Consider the following 18,529-nt stretch of genomic DNA (forward strand, 5'->3'; position numbering starts at 1 on the left):
GACTGGACTGCAAGTAAGAAGATTGAAATGCAAAATTCACGTGTGAGCGCAACGGTTTAGATGGAAAGTTCGATAAGGCGATTATGTATATTAACCCGAAAGAAAGCTCATGGCTTTGCAACGCGTTACACGCAACACGGAATTTCCCTCGCTGAAATAATCCTATTACAACGATACGATTTTCCTTAACAGATCTCGCAATGTAATTCTCCCTCTACAACTTTTTATTAGGTTTGAAACACGAGAGTTTCGAAGCTCTGCAAAGTCTCGCGAATCTAGAAGTCGAGTTTCAACGTATTTTCGCTTCTTATTTTATAGCTGTTAATAGTTATTATCTCACTCTGCACGTACATCAAACGAGTACTTATGTAAATCCAAAGGAAACGGAAACAACCGAGAATAATTGAGGATAATTCGAATACGTACCGATTAGTAAAGTGTTTGGCAAAGAAAAAAAAAAGGAAAATTGTATCGGAGAAATAGGGGAAAAACGGTGGCGTACATCAAGCAATCTTTATGGCTGTAATACATTTATTATTCATTTATGTTCATTTTCTATCGCGTAACAGACGTTGAAATAACTGGCAGAACGAGCATATAAATCTTGTATCGCTCGACCTGACTTTTCCCGATGGAAAAATATTCACCAGCCTGGGATCGTGCATCGCTAATTACTCCGTTCTACTTTTCGAACGCGTTTCCATCCATACAGGAAAGCAAGAAGGCAAACCCTATCGCACAGTCATGAAGAGATGCAAAAGCAAGAAACCAACCAACGACATGCCGATCGACATGGTGGAAGCAGTCCTACAGAGGCTATTCACCATGGGACACGGACCCTCCCATTACGAGGGCCGCGAAGAGGCAGAGACCGAAGAAGAAGGAGACATCAGCTTCAGCGTCGTCATCGGCGAAGGCGATGTCGTCGATGCCGCCGGAAGAATGAACACCAAGAAGGCTGCAGGAGTCGATGGAAGACTCCTGGACTGCTGGAAGCAGGAGCTGGAAGCAAGCTGGAACCAGACTGCTGGAAGACGGCCAGAGTAATACTGCTAAGGAAGCCGGGAAAGGATCCCAGTCTCCCTAACGCGTACCGGCCGATAAGCATACTCCCAGCCATGAACAAGATCTGGGAAAAATGCTTTAAGAAGATCATCGAGAGATGCATCGGAACGGACCCGTTCCATCGGAGGCAGTATGGGTTCAGAAAGAAGAATTAGCTTAGCGAATACCGATAAGAACAGGAAGAAGCTGAAACGGGCACAACGAACGGCCCTGTGCATAACAACGACGGCATATCGTACCGTCTCTCACGCGGCACTTTGCGTGTTGACCGGAAATCTCCCGATCTACATAAAGATAAAGATGCTCGGAGAGACTTACGAATGGAACAAGATCCATAAGACCAAGATCGGCGCGGATGACGGCAACGAGCTGAAGGGGGAACTGGAGGCGCAAGGAAATTAATACCGAGTGCGCTGCTATTTACCAAAAAGAAGATGGACATCGATCATCACACCATGCAGCTGTTAACCGGGCATGGGAGCGTGGCGGCACTCGACACTAACTAGTGTCGGACGACGGCAGCGACATCTACAGCCCCCAGTGACAATTACAGCGGACCAGGCCCAACTACCACAGCTATCACGCACGTCCAATAAATATATAACGCACACACGGCCACCTCTACAGGAGTTTCGGTGTCTATAGAAAGAGGATTGGCAAGTGCAGCGACAGCAACTGTCTCGACTGTGGAGACCCTAACGACGATGCAGAGCACGCCCTCTTCACGTGCCCGAAGTGAACGTACAGAAGGATTGAGCTGGAGAACGCTCTTGGCGAGAACATAGACGTGGACAATCTGATCGCCACGGTGACCGCCAAGAACGAGAGCTGAGATAAATTCAGGCAATTTCGCAAGACCGTCATGTCTCACAGGAGGGTGACAGCGAAGGCCTTGAAGGAAGCAAAGAGGAGAACGAGAGCAACAACAACTACGCGGAGCAGTGAAGGCAGAGATACAAGACAACAAAGAACCACAGAAGGAGATCAGCCCAGTATTCTGAACTATCTGAGAAGATGACGAGAGCAATACAGAATATACAGAATAACTGCCTGAAGAAGAAGATACAACGGGGCATGAAAGGACAACCCTGATGACTGCCGACAGGTTTTACCGGGGTTGTCTGTCCTCAAAGTAAAGGAAAAAGGAGGAGGGGTTTTTAGTGGGTATGGCAACAACATCCGCCCGAGTCCCACATAACCCAGTGATGCGGATCACTGGGTATGCGTAACAGCATTTTCCCCTCCTCACGCAAAAAAAAAAAAAAAAAAAAAAAAAAAAAAACTATCACACTCTATCAATTTTAAGTTGATAATTTCGTTATTATATAATTTTTCTTAGTCTAAACTGAATCCAGGAAGAAGAACTTTCATCCAATTACATACTTCATTAATTCATGAATTATATTCGTTACCGTACGTACAAAAAGAAAGTTGACTGATATAAAAATTCAAAGGATAGAATTTCTAAGCTCGCGATTGGAAACAGATTCAGTTCAATGGTTTAATTTGCCATTTAATTGAATTCTCTGGCAATTTCAGCGAACTGTGGGCTTTAAAAGCGTCCCGCATTCAAACGCAAGACTTCTCCTCCACCTTTCCCTTTCTTTCAATTCCAACCTCAAGTAATTGACCAATTAATTCGAAGATATATTTACATGCTTGCAAGGGATTCAAACAACTTCGTTGCGTTAAATTCGCAATTATAACCAACACGAATGTCTCAATCAATGTGCAGCTCGAAACAAATAAAAGATAATTAACTTTTCAATATAACGATTGATATGTTTGATGAAGAAAAATGTATGAATTTTTAAAAACGTCTCCTAGTACATTTAGCATTTTTATAGTAAAAACTTAGAACACACACGCACACATATACTATTCCATGAAATGATTTACACAGCTATGAGTCTAATCCTATCATATTATAAAGGGATGAACGAACTTTTCCTAATAAATATAACTTTATACAAAATCTTGTTTAAAAAAATTAGTTTTTTATTCTCATTAAATTAATTTAATATCAGAATATATAATTTTAGTCGTTATCAAAATTTTATGTCAAATGCGTTCATAGATACATATATAAATAAATGTCTAATCCTATGTATTTATTTCAACTGAAATCTTAACTTAAATATTTATTAACAATATTCTGACGAATATGCAATGAAAGATAAAAACAACTATATTTTTCTTATAGAATGTCTCATGCTTCTTACTCATTTTATGTTTCTCGTTGTCAGTGCGTAACTACTTATCAGCCGCAGGAATGCTAAGTTTTACTACTGAGAAACGAAGAGACATATAGATGCAAATATACGCTATCTCGCGTGAAAAAACATCAGATACATTAACCAGAAGGAATATCCGATACATATAAAATTCAGAGCGTAGTTATTTATACATACGGAATATTTCTTTCTGTATGAAATATTCTTTCTTCTGAATTCTTATTATAAATGTATGTCCATTTCCTACCTTAAAATGTCTCTCCTTTGAAAAACTCCATTTATATATAACGATCAACAAAATATTACCAATAAAAATATTAAAACGAGATGCTGAAAGAACCTTTTAATGAAGTACAAATGATTATTTCAACTTTAATTCTGTTAAATTTGAATTGAATCATTTATAAACCGAACAGGTGTATAAAATTTTATTGCGTAAAAATCGTGAAGCTGAAAATTAGGAACGAATAACGAATGGGTAACCTAGTTTCATTAAAAGGTACGTGTACGCCGATCCGCGTAACAACTTCGACACTCCAATTATTATAAAGCATGTATCCTTCAGAGATTTTTTGCGCGAACGCAAGATACCTTTTACACGCGCAACTGAATAAGTGGAACGTGATTTTCAATATTTCTTCTTGTAGAACTTGTAACAACGTAACTGTTTCACGAATATTTTCCCTGACACTTTTACAACGATCCGTAGAAATCTCCTTTTCTAATTAATAATTTCAGCATTTCTCTGAACAGTTTCGTTGCGATTCAAAAATATACAAAGCTTACGACGTGGTTGTTTAAAAATATTTATATGTAACAAGATTTCGAATTTGTCACATCAATCGCGATCTCAGCAGGTGTAAATTAATTCGTTCTAATGAACGAATAAATTAAACGGCTCGTGACAAAAATTATCCCTGTCCATGTTTGTCTTTCTAAAACTAATTCAAGGCGAGTTAAATGAATCGCTGTGTACCCTATTCGCGCAGCATGTGTTTTAACGACCAGCATGCAAGCGTTAACGGTGTACTTATTAATTAACGGTAACTTATTAATTAATTAAATTCGTGTATATCAAGTTTCCTATCATTTAATACTTTCGTGTAACTACAGAGATTTGATACTATGAAATGAAATATAAAACTTGGTAAAAAAACGCGCTTCATTAGGAAATGAGGGTGATGATGCAAATATTTTTTGTAGCCATTATATAGAATTTCGATGGTATAATTAATCAGTATCAACTTACCAGCCCCTGACGGGACGAAAGTGACGAAAATAATTTGCAAACAGATGAAGATTGCAAGTATTTTCGAGTCCTTCATGGTTGTAAAAAATCAGGTAATGTTATCGCTGTAGAATATGGGAAAATCAGGCGTTTCAATATGAGTTGTGCGGGCACTGGAGTGCGTAGACCAGAAATATCTGCGACAAAAATCAGAATACATTTGTTTTCGCATGATTGGATCAGTTTTGTGTAGGACTAAGCTGATTGAACCTAACACGGGATAATTGTCCAACTTACGACCTTAACAAGCTCGCTTGATTCCCTGTAAGTGCTTGAAACTGATGCTTGTATTCTTTCCAGATTAACAAGCTTTGCCCCCCCTTCCCTCTCTATTTCCTTAGATCGAGTTAGACTGCCACAACATATAATCTTTCTTCTTTTCTTTTCTTTTCTTTCGATCTTTTAAAGCCTTAAATCGCTGGTTATTACAGTGTATACATTCAATTACCCTGTAAGTCGTAAGTACATGTTTTACGTTATTTTTCATTTTCCAGCTAAATTCCACAAAAACAAGAAATATACTTCCAACGTGTTTTCACGTGTCTCTAGCAAAGATCTCAAAAACAAGTTGCGGCGCAATTTAAAACGACAAATAGCACCGTGTGTCTCGTTGTGGCAACGCACGTGTAACGTAAATCACATCAGAGACCAGGACACACACACACACACCGCGGGCAGGATGGTGTCCCGGTTGGCATACTTCGAACCCGATGGACCGATGAGGGAAACACATGGCGACCTTGGCGACAATGTATATTGCCGGAGTACCTGAGGATTCATTTATGGACTAACGGTCCTTCCACAAAATGTTCTAGAAGCGTAGCAACGGTCACGTACGCCTACAGGGTAGTGGGGATAATGAGGGAACAGATGTCACCGAAAGTAAAAAGATTGTAAGAGACTCAGTCTCGTACGGTCACGGCTAGAGCTCAGAAGTGTCTTATAAGTGTATAAACGAAGGAAAAATAAAGTTTTCTTCTTTCTTTTAAATTTTCTTTTATTTTACGTGACACACGCTTCGTCAGCTTTTTAAAAGCGCTCTCTGTCTGCTTTTTTCTCTCTTCACCGCCTATTTTTTTTTAACGAGTTTTTTCTTAACGAGTGAAACCGTTTATACGAGGACGGGAGCACAGAAATGACGTACTGGCAATTCTGTTTTGTGATGACACAAGCAGCCCGGTTTCAGTGAATTAAACCTGGCCCCAAGCTTCCAATTATCTCTCCCTTCCTTTCCTTTATTTTTCCCTTCTATATCGAGTTTGAGGTTTTCTAAATTTCCATTACAATCAACTATGGCTTTTCTCTATTTTATATGTTAGCCGATGATTCATGGCAAAGGCGTCGGCTGTAAAAATATTTGGAGTTGCAACAGCAACAAGTGTGTTTTCTCAAACAGAAAATATTGGAAGCGTACTCGTTGGCAAAACAGTTCACGGATAGTTCGTCCTCTGCTTGTTATTTGTTTCAATACCGTTAGCAAATAAATTCATGAAACATAGTGTGTTTCAACCGTTCGCGGAGAGACGCGAACGCTGGATAACGCGTCAACGAGAGTCATAAATTCTCGTTACTATTAAACAATCGACGCCACTAACTGATTGATCCTCTATTTCTATTACCAGAATAGAGGTGGTTAGGTTTGAGTGTATACGAACAACTATACTGGGTTGGTTGATAAAAGTTTAATAAAAATAACGAAACAACAAGTTCAGTCAAAGATCAACAATTATAAACGAAAAAGATAACAGTCAAGGTTTGTTTAGCGGTTTGCTTATAACGAGACCTATCGCACAAGCAACAGCTTGAGACAGACGTTATGTGTTAGATTCGATTCAATGTGTAACGTTCGACGCGTCACAAGGAACTGATCGACTTTAGATGATTTCTTTGTCTCATCTTTAAGACGACCCCCACTATACTTAGGTCACGCCACCGTTCGCGCCTATGATCACGTATGTCTGTTCTTGCGTGGAAAACGTAACGGACCAAATTCGACGTTTCGAGAACTCGCTGCTTGGCGATAGCTATGCGCTCGTCGATACATTGTATATGATCCGGCGGTCAGATAAGACGATCTGACTGAGACATTGTAGGGCCGCGAGTGACGGTTAGAAAATACAGCCTGTGTTAAGCCTCGTGGCGTAACATCCTCCCCCCGTTGAGAGGGTACCGATCAAATGATATGGTGTGGAGTCAGGTGCGTCGCTGACGAATCTCCTTCGCTCCGTGTGGGTGGTCGGACTCGTCTGGATCTGGGTGAATGGGTAAGGGGACCAGTCTTTTGACGCCACGATCCAGGGTAGTTGTTGCCGTCTGCACGGTAGCGGTCCGTATGATTCCGTCGACTCCTGGATGGACCTTGATCACGCGGCCCAAAGGCCATTGCATGGATGGTACGTTATCCTCCCTGAGGACTACTACGGTGCCTTCTCGGATGTCGTGACTGCCCTTGCTCCATTTGTTTCGGATGTTTAGCTCGTTCAGGTACTCTCGATGCCAGCGGCACCAGAAATGTTGTTTGACCCTTTGAATGTGTTGCCAGCTGGAGAGACGATTGGATGGAGTGTCCCGGAAATCTCGTTCTCGAAAGCTTGTTAATGCATCTCCGATGAGGAAGTGACCGGGAGTAAGGACAAGAAGATCGTTTGGGTCAGATGATATTGGAGTCAGAGGACGGGAGTCGAAGATAGACTCGATTTCAATGATCAGTGTGTTCAAGTTTTCGAATGTTAAGAGCTCGTTACCTGCGACACGTCTGAGATGTCGTTTGAAGGACTTCACCGCAGCCTCCCACAACCCGCCAAAGTGAGGTGAGTTGGGAGGAATGAAGTGCCATTCGATCCGTCGATCGGCTAAAAAGGAGTGAACCTTTACCTTATGATCGTCGGACTGCAGGAGGTTTCGGAGCTCTCGTAATTCGTTGTTGGCGCCAACGAAGTTGGCACCGTTGTCAGAATAAATTGTTACACAGAATCCTCGGCGAGCGATGAATCTTCGCCGAGCAGCAATGAAGGCCTCGCTAGTGAGATCGGTGACCAGCTCGAGGTGGACTGCTTTAACTGCAAGACATACGAAGATTGCTACATATACCTTGATTTTGCGTCGGTTGCGATCCTTTCGTTCCTTGATGTAGAACGGTCCGCAATAATCAATTCCGACGTTGGTAAATGGACGAGATTCCGTTATCCGTGCAGCTGGAAGGTCGCCCAGTACGTAATCCACTGGAGGTGGATTGGCTCGGCAGCAACATACGCACTTCTTCAGCGTGCTCCAAACTTGACTACGGCCGTCGATAGGCCAATAAGATCTCCTTAAGGCATATAAGGTAGCTTGAGTTCCGGAGTGGAGATTTAGGAGGTGTTCATGCTCGATAATGTGTGCTGTAACTGAGGATTTGGGTAGAATGATTGGGTGTTTCTGAGTGAAGGGCATTGGTGAGTGACTGAGTCGGCCTCCGACTCGCAATATCTCGTCCTTGTCCAGAAATGGATTGAGTCGTTGCACCTTCCCCTTCACTGCAGAATTTCGATCTGTTCGGAGAGTACGTATTTCATCTGGAAAATAGCAGAGCTGTAACAATTTGACCAATTTGTTATGCGCATTGGTTAAATCATGTGTGGTTAGAGGTCCCCCCCGATCCTGTTTTTGTCTCCATCGGAAGCAACGAGCGGCAATTCTTATCAGCTTGGGCCAAGAAGAAAATCTCTCCAGTCCAGTAGACTGTGGTCAGGCGGAGTCACGGACAGACATGTTGCCTTCTTCTGCTCTGGTATTTCAGCTAATGGTACCGGGTTCCACGTCGGCCAGTATTTTTCAGGTTGTTGGAGCCATTCCGGTCCATGTTGCCAAATGGTTGATCGCAAGAAGTCTTCGGGTGATTGGCCTCGCGATATGAGATCTGCAGGGTTTTCGGTAGTGGGAATGTGGCGCCAATCGGAGGTGTGAGTTTTCTGTTGAATCTCTGTCACACGATTCGCGACGAAGGCTTTCAGCGTATGGGGTGATGTATTAATCCAATGTAGAACGATTGTAGAATCAGTCCAGTAAACGGTCCGAGAAATGTTGCTTGGTAACGCTTGAAGGACTGTAGTGGCCAATGATGTGAGAAGAAGTGCTCCACTCAGTTCCAGCCTTGGAATGGTTTGTGATTTGAGTGGAGCCACCTTTGACCTTGCAGTGAGGAGTCGTGTCCAGGCATGACCCTCCGGAGTGATGGTGCGAAGGTAGACGCATGCCCCATACGCCCTTTCGCTGGCGTCGCAGAATCCGTGTAATTCAATTTCCGCTGCAGTCTTGATTATAGTTTTACGTGGAAACTTCACGTTATTTAGCAAAGGTAGCTGTGAATAATATTTGCTCCATTCTGTGTGTACGTCAGCCGGAAGAGATTCGTCCCAGTCAATTTTTAAAGTCCAAAGTCGTTGGAGCAACATTTTAGCGCGAACGATCACTGATGCCAGTAATCCAAGAGGGTCGTAGATCTTGGCAATTTCGGAGCTGACTGTTCTCTTCGTAATTCGAGAGGTGGTAGGATTGATTTTGACGGAATATAGGATCGAATAGTCAAAGGAATTCCAAACAACACCCAGAGTTTTGAAAGTTTGCGATTCGCCTAGTAGCAGCTTATCGTTTATGTCCTGCTCGGAAAGTCCTCGTAGCAGTTCCCGGTCGTTCGCTGCCCATTTTCGAATGTTTAAGCCGGCTAGTTTAAGCAATTCTATGTGCTCCGTTCTCAGTGATAGTGCCTCGTCCTTTGTATCAGCTCCTGTGAGAACATCGTCGACGTAGAAGTCTCGCTGTAAGACCATCGCTGCTCGTGGGTATCGATGTCCCTCGTCGTCTGCCCGTTGTTTCAGGCACCGAATGGCTAGATAGGGGGCCGCTGATAGCCCGAATGTCACTGTGTTAAGTTGATAGGTGTCAACTTCTCCATCAGAGTTGCGCCACAAAATTTGTTGGAATTTCCGATCCACTGGACGCACAAGAAATTGTCGATACATCTTTTCGACATCGCCTGTAATGACGTACTGATGAGAACGAAATCTTAAAAGGATAAGAAATATGTCGTCTTGTAGTTTCGGTCCCGTATGAAGTACGTCGTTTAATGAAACTCCGGTGGTTGTTGGTGCAGATCCGTCAAACACAACTCGGAGTTTTGTAGTCCGACTGGATTCTTTGATCACGCCGTGATGTGGCAGAAAATATCCGTCGTCCGTGCAGTGGTCCGTGGTAATCTTCGTCATATGTCCTAATTCCAAGTATTCTTCTATTACGGCGTGATAGTCGGCTTCGAATTGTTTGTCTCGTTGGAATCGACGGCAAAGGGAAGTGAATCGCTTCATTGCCATGGCTTTCGAGGATCCAAGCGGAGGAGTTGTTTCGTTGAATGGGAGAGCGACAACGTATCGCCCTTCGTTGGTGCGTTGAACGTGATTTCGAAAGTGCTCCTCGCACTGTCGTTCCGCTTCCGAAATTCGTGCGGTGGGCGGTCCCTCGTCGATTTCCCAAAAACGGGCGAGGTCCGCCTGTAAAGCCGTCGTGAAGGCGTGAAATGCGTATGCTAATGATTGCGAGGTTGGGCTCCCCCCGATGACCCATCCGAATCGCGTTTTTTGCAGACGCAAGTCGGGCCCGTTTGCTTGACTGATATCAAGTTGGCCGACACAGAGTGATGCTAGTGTTGGTCCGGCGCTCAACAATATTTCGATCGGAGCAGGTCTATGGAATCTTGGATCGGCTAATTGGAGATTCCTAGGTATCTGTATATTCAGCGATCTACGGGTTGATTTGGGACCCAAGACGCGATAGTCGGTATGATTAGAAACGTCAAGTTGCGTTCGTATGTGCCGTCAATGGAGGTGATCATGGCCGTGATGTAGCGTTTCGAGATCTTCGATAACGTGTTGAGTGTTCCGATTGGGACCGAACATTTCCGTTGGTTGAGTTTTAATGAGTTAGCGAGCCTTTCGGTGATAAAGTTCATGCTAGAGCCGGTGTCTAGCAGAGCTCTACAACGAAATGGTTGAATTTCATTGTTCAAGATGTTGACCTGCGCTGTGACTAACAAGTCGTGCTGCAATGGTTCAAAAGGAGGCGAGGTCAATGAGTCCGTTTTCTGTGGTTCGGTCCCTAACACAGTCGTCTGATGCTGTCATTGTTTTCCTTGTCGTTTAGGACTGGACGATATAGTCGATCCCGATGCCGCCGTTCGCGATAACCGAGATTCGCGTTTCGGAGATGTTCGCGGAGACGTTCGGGGAGACGCTCGGCGAGACGCTTGGGGCGATGCTCGGGGAGACGATCGGGGAGACGAGGATGTGCGTCTCGAACGATGTGAGGAATGCGGGGTCGGTGAACTAGGCGAAGATCGACCGCTCGATGTTCGGTTGACACGTGTTCGTGGTTTGCTATGCCCATGGTCTTGATGCAGATACGTGTGGTGTCGCTGTCTACAGATGCGACATGACCCCGCGGAGCATTGAGTAAGAGCGTGTTCCTTGCCTAAACAATTGGTACAGAGCGACGCCCTTTTAGCGATTTCCAGGCGTTCTTTGGGCGACTTCGCTTTGAAGACATGACAATTCCATAATTCGTGTTGTCGCATGCAGATTTGACGGTGGCAGTCGAATTTTTCCTTAAGAACGTCAATGGCGATTGCGTAATTTGACTCGGTGATGGCTAATGACTGTATGCTTCGCGCGGCCCATCCAGTCAGGGCTGATCGGAGATGATAAAATTTCTGAACTGGTGCTAAATGTTCATTTTGATCTATCGTTGACGAGAAGGAATCGTAAAATGACTGCCAATCCTCGAGGGCGCCATCAAATGTAGGTATCCGAACCTCCGGTAGTTTAAGCGAAGCAGACACGCGACCGGCGGTTGATGCGCCGCTTGTCGATTGTGACGGCGTACTTCGTCGTATATTGATCAATTGTTTAGTTATTCGGCGTTGTAGTTTTTCGTATCCTTCCGCTAGTTCAATGCCGCGCGCGATCTCTCCCTCGTCTATAGCTACGATCTGGTTTTGTATGGCACGGAGTTCCGTCTCGTAGATTTCTAGACGATCTTTAATTTGTATCAAGTCGATCTCTTCCGGACAGCCTGATTGTTCAATGTCGTCCAGTTTTTTTTGCGAAGCGTGTAAACTGGGCGATATAGTAGCCCCGCTGTCGACGCAAGGTGGCGAATTCGTTTCCGGTTGCCATTATTTGTTATGTAATTGAGAGCGAAATCGTTTGAACTTACTTCTGTTGGCGATTGCCCACTTTGCGGCAGGAGGCTGTGTGGTTGCGTTTCAACCACCGAATTATACCTCTTCAAAGGTGACGACCCTTTACGTTACTGACCTCGCTGGGGTAGTAACGCTTCCGCTGCTGGTTGTGTTGGGTTCACGTGGCACTGTATGGTAGTGGGTGTCACTGGCGTGCACCTTTCACTTGACACTGAATCCGGCTCGAAGGACCAAATGCTTCAACCGTTCGCAGAGAGACGCGATCGCTAGATAACGCGTCAACGAGAGTCGTAAATTCTCGTTACGATTAAACAATCGATGCCACGAACTGATTGATCCCCTATTTCTATTACGAGAATAGAGGTGGTTAGGTTTGAGTGTATACGAACAACTATATTGGGTTGGTTGATAAAAGTTTAATAAAAATAACGAAACAACAAGTTCAGTCAAAGATCAACAATTAAAAACGAAAAAGATAACAGTCAAGGTTTGTTTAGCGGTTTGCATATAACGAGACCTATCGCACTACGCAGCTTGAGACAGACGTTATGTGTTAGATTCGATTCAATGTGTAACGTTCGACGCGTCACAAGGAACTGATCGACTTTAGATGATTTCTTTGTCTCATCTTTAAGACGACCCCCACTATACTTAGGTCACGCCACCGTTCGCGCCTATGATCACGTATGTCTGTTCTTGCGAGGAAAACGTAACGGACCAAATTCGACGTTTCGAGAACTCGCTGCTTGGCGACAGCTATGCGCTCGTCGATACATTGTATATGATCCGGCGGTCAGATAAAACGATCTGACTGCGACATTGTAGGGCCGTGAGCGACGGTTAGAAAATACAGCCTGTGGTAAGCCTCGTGGCGTAACAGATAGTGAGGAGGAAATAAAATAGCAATGCAGATACCAACTATAAACATAGCAACAAAGGGAGAAACATATTATATAAAAAACAAACAAATTAACATGGAGACAGAAGAAACAAAAGAGCAGCGGGGACAGGAAGAGAGCAATTCAGATTATGAAAGATACTATCAGGACGTGTTGAAGAGGTCACCACTTCTAGGAAAACTCCACATCTGGTCTTTTTAACTTTCTCAAGCGCTGAAGCCATCGACAGCACATAGACAAAAGAATAGCAGGGAGGCAGACCATAAACTCTAGACAGGCGACGTTGGCTTCGGGGTTTTCAGTCATAAAGTAACACTGCTAGCGTGCGGATCTGGACCAGCTCAAATTGTATTCCTGTATTTCATCATTAAGTCAAATATATACTTTGTATCTTACACTTTATCCACGCGTATTTCTCTCTTTATATACCGAATAACCTCAACAGGACGAAAGCTGGAAGCTAGCGAAGGCTAGCAAAAAACGCAAAACAACTCCAGACATAAGTGCCATAGAAAACCCAGCTACAGAAAAGCAGCGATGGCTGCAAGAATTACCATTAAGCAACTCCTTCAGCTCACTAACAGAAGAAATAGACGCTGACCCCGTAAATAAAACCACTATCCAAACAAATCATATTACAAAACCACCACCAATTTTTGTTGAGGCCCAAATAATAGACCCGCTCATCGATCTACTATATAATCTAGACGAGAAAAACAACTACACAATAAAGCAAACAAAACTGGAACAAGTAAAAATTCAAACAAACACACCAGAAACATTTAGGAAAGTTATAAAAGCATTAAAAGAAAAAAATGCTATTTACCACACGTATCAGCTAAAAACTGAAAGGAGCTATAAAATTGTCATAAGAGGATTGCATCCTAAAACGAACATATATAAACTAAGCGATGAGTTAGCAAAAATTGGTCATCAAACAAGAACAATAAACAATATAACAAGATTCGACACAAAGCAACCATTACCACTATTCTTAATAGAACTGGAACCCGGAAACAACAACAAGGAAATATATGATATCAAACAAATACTAAACACAATAGTAACAGTGGAACCACCACGACACAAAAAAGATATACCTCAATGCATGCGGTGTCAACAATACGGACACACTGAAAATTATTGCAACAGAAGCCCAGCTTGCGTCAAGTGCGCAAAAAACCACTTAACTATACACTGCCCATCTTCTGGAAAAATAGAAGAAGTTAAATGCTATAACTGTAACGGAAACCACCCAGCCAGCTATAAAGGATGTGAAGTAAGAAAACAATTACAACGTAAACTGTTCCCGCCCCTACGAAGCAGGACAATCACTAACACACAAGCCCAACAGGACAGCACAAATCCTGAAATAATACCAAATACAGAGCAAGCAACAAACACCAAACCCATCAGCACCAACACCATTGGTGGTCTAAGCTACGCTCAAGTAACCAGCCAATCGACACATACACACAACGAATATCACAGCAATAGTAACAATGACACTGCAGAAATCAAAGAACTGCTCAAACAATCTATAAAGAACACCGAAATGCTAACCAGAATGATAAGCGAGCAAAACGCAGTACTCAGACAGCAAACCCAACAAATCACAGTCATGCTACAACTAATTACAAACGTGCTAAGCAAAAAATAAAAAACGGACATTCTAAAAATAGCAGCCTGGAACTCAAACGGCCTACAACAACGGGCCCTCGAAATTAAAACATTCATATACAGTAACAATATAGACATACTACTTGTCTTAGAAACACACTTCACTACAAAAAGCTACATGAAAATACCATACTACACCATATATGATAACAAACACCCCTCAGGAAAAGCTCACGGAGGGACAGCAGTGACAGTCAGAAACGATATCAAACATTATCTACACAGCCAAGTTAACAAAGAATATTTACAAGCAACCACTGTTACAGTTCAAACTAGCAGCAACTACTTCCAGTTGTCAGCAGTGCCTCCGCAACACAAAATAACATCACAAATGTGGGAAGAATACTTCCAGGACCTAGGGGACAAGTACATCGCAGCGGGAGAATACAACTCAAAGCACACGTTATGGGGGGTCAAGAAACATTATACCTCGAGGCACAACACTGGAAAAATACATTAGAAATAATAACCTCAATATATTATCCACAGGAACACCGACACATTGGCCGACTGACCTGAACAAAAAACCAGATCTTCTGGACTTTGCAGTAACAAGGGGACTAAACACAAATAAACTAAAAATAACACCCAACCTCGAGCTCAGCTCCGATCATACACCCATAATAATTGAATACAGAAACAAACCAATACACTATAGCAAACCAGAAACACTATGCAATAAAACCACCAAATGGCAAACTTTCAAAGAAATAATAGAAAGCAAAATAAACTGCAACATCCCGTTGAAAACTCCTGAACACATAGAAGAGGCAGTAGCAACATTGACAGCAACTGTTCAAGAAGCAGCAAGGACAACCACTACACCCGAATCAACCAGCAGACAAACAATAACAATCCCGCAAGAAATACTCGACAAAATCAGAGAAAAAAGAAAAGCAAAAGCAAAATAGCAAAAATACAGAACTCGAGAAAACAAAAAACACTTAAACAAACTTGCAAAGGAAATAAAAAACAAAATAAAGGAGCACAACGATAACGAATTCGCAAAGTTCATAGGGACACTCTCCACACACGAGAACACCAACTATTCACTATGGAAAGCCACGAAAAAAATAAGGAAGCAAATAATACCCGTCCCAGCAATCAGAAAAGCAGGTAACACATGGGTAAGAAGCAACGAAGAACAAGCTGAAGAATTCTCCAACCACCTTTGCAACACATTCACACCACACATTATCAACAACAGCAACCTCAAAAGTCATACGGAGGAGGATCCACAAACCACTATTACCACAACCGACAAGGAATACACCATACCTAAAACATCAGCACAAGAAATTAGAAACATAATTGTTGGGAATATGATACATTTACACTGTACATGTGAATGTGTGTGTAAGCGTCAGAGGACGTCCGGGTCTTGGTTGAGACAAAAGACAAGAGCCAGTCGTTAGAAGTATCTGGAAGAGTCGGTTGACAACAAGCGTGCGTGCGAGTAGGATTTTGAGGTCTTAAGAGTATAAGATATATGTGTCGGGTTGGCGTTACGATTAGAGTTAGGGTTAAGGGCGTGAAACGAATCCCTATTGACACTGGACGTGATCATTATGCAATAGAGGAGATATTTACCAGTGCAAACATGACCATGATGGAATTGGACAGGTAATCGCGATAATTTGATACTCGAGAGGCTAATGGCAATGATCCTAGGCTCAATAACGAATCCACGGTCAACGGGATGACGAACTCTACTCTTCTTTAGCGCCTAAGTTGTACTCAATGTTAATGCATGGGGCAATCACTACGTATCCGAGAGTTACTCGAATCGTCGTCGAGATCGTATCGGAGAGTAACTCTCCATCTCGACGATGCCGTCGAGGAAAACTATAATGGGTGGGTCTAAGGACATGAGATCCTCGGATTCGTCAAAGAAAGCTTTCGTTCCAAAGGTGAGGGAAATTAGCGCTGTTGCTAATTGGTCGATCTCCATATCGGCGTTTTGAAAGAGATGCTGGCCGCCCTTGAGGGGAGGTTGTTGACGGGGGGCATCGTTCGTGGAAGATAGGTTTCTCCTATCTTCCCGTAGTTGCAACAAAGACTACTTGTCTATATGAAGGACTTTGCTTGACTAAATCTTAAGATTTATTGCGGGTCCTCACGTTAGCTAAACATATACTGCGGAGGTATGTTGACATCTGGAGATCATCTTACCCGGAGTATAGAATCTGCGTGTGGCGAGCCACGGGACAGAAACCATTGAAATATTTACTGCCGCGTGTCGCTACGACTATTTCTTTTAAGGAGAGGTATAGAATTACTCTGTGCTTTTGTTAGATAAAACGTTCATCCCTTGACCGTGGCTACGTTCGGCGACTGGTTGTCGCCTCGAGCCCAAGCTCACTATCATAAATCTCGAACAATCGGGGTGACATTTGTTTAATCTAAATTACGACATTACGGTTTTCCCGAGAATCCAAGGAGAGGTTCCGGTGTTTTTCCATCTCCGACATATGTATAACAGTTGTGTGCTAAATAAAGGGAATTATTTGTATTTCCGAATCCATTCTATATCTTTTCATGGTAGCAGAGCGTGGTTCATAATTTTGCAAGTTATTTTAGTGCCTGTTTTTCAATATTGCGAGTTAGTTCGAGTGAGTTCTCAGTAAGGAAAGAAACGTTCAAAGGTTACAAAGAGGAAAAATACACTTCGAGCACGTAGGAACGCTTGAGTAAGAGATAAGGAATCATTTAAAATGGAGAGATCGGAAATCATGATACCTATTTTCGATGGTGAGGATTACGGTATGTGGAAGCAAAGAATAACGATGTTTCTCAGATATAAAGAATGCGAGATTGTCACAACTAGGGTGAAGACAGAAACAGACAATGAAGACTGGGACAAAAAGGATTTGAAGGCAATAAATATAATTTATAGTACCGTCACAAATAGACAATTGGAATATATTAGAGAAGAAAAAACGGCGTATGAGATAGTAAAAAAGTTCGATGAAATGTACTCGAAAGAGTCGACGGCACTACAGATCGTATGCAGAAGGAGATTGGAAAAGATAAGACTTGAGAACTACACTGATTCAGCATCGTTTTTTAGCGATTTCGAAAAATTAATAAACGAATTAAAAGGTGCGGGTGCACAAGTGAGTGAGAGAGAATAACTAAATTACATGCTGAATACGTTACCCGAAGAATACATCTACATAGCGGATATAGTAGATGTATTGAAAGCAGAAAATCAAACGGTAGCGTATGTAAAAAATAAAATTGAAATAGCGGAGAAGAAAAATAAGTCCAATCGAGGAGAAATGCAAAACAACGCCTTTTCTGCAAAAAAGGAAGGATGCTTCAGATGTGGAAGAGTAGGACATTTTGCGAGAGAGTGTCAAAATGGCGTCGAAGCGGGAAGCAGTAACAGTTTTTGGCGTGGGTCAACACGTGGTCGCAGCAGACGAAGAGGAAACAAAGGAAATACGAGCAGGGGACGTGGAAATTTCCATCGTCAATCAACAACCGGCACGAGCGAGCATGGTAACTCAAGATCAGGCACATGGATAGTGTCACGACCGGCATACTTCAAATCCGATGGACCGATGATGGAGATAGAGATGTGGCGGCCTTGGCGACAATGTATATCGCCGAAGTGCCTAATGAGTCATCTGTATCCTAACGGTCCTTCCACCGAATGTCCTAGAAGCGTGACAGCGGTCACGTACGCCTACAGGGTAGTGGGGATATTGAGGGATGACAAACAAAGAAGAAACAGATGTTACCGAAAGTCAAATTGTAAGAGCTTCAGTCTTGGAAAGTCACGGCTGGAGCTCAGAACAAAATCGCAGTCAGTGTAAATTCAGAAATAAATTCTCTTGTTTTTTTGTTATCTTAATTTTTTCTTTTCGTTCGAGCCTCCTGCTTTTTTATTTTACGTGACAATAGCAACGGCGCACGCAGCACACAGCGGCGAGGCGAACGAGATAAGTAATAATGAAGTAATGTGGCTATTAGATAGCGGTTGCACAGATCACATAATTAACAACGTAAATTATTTCGATAAATCTATTGACCTTAAAGAACCGGTAAATATATATTTAGGCGATAATAGATCGATAAAGGCAACAAAAGTAGGGAATGTTATAAGTTATTTTGAAGCATTTGGAAA

Source organism: Bombus affinis, unplaced genomic scaffold (assembly GCF_024516045.1).
Source record: "Bombus affinis isolate iyBomAffi1 unplaced genomic scaffold, iyBomAffi1.2 ctg00000119.1, whole genome shotgun sequence".
Lineage (NCBI taxonomy): Eukaryota > Metazoa > Arthropoda > Insecta > Hymenoptera > Apidae > Bombus > Bombus affinis.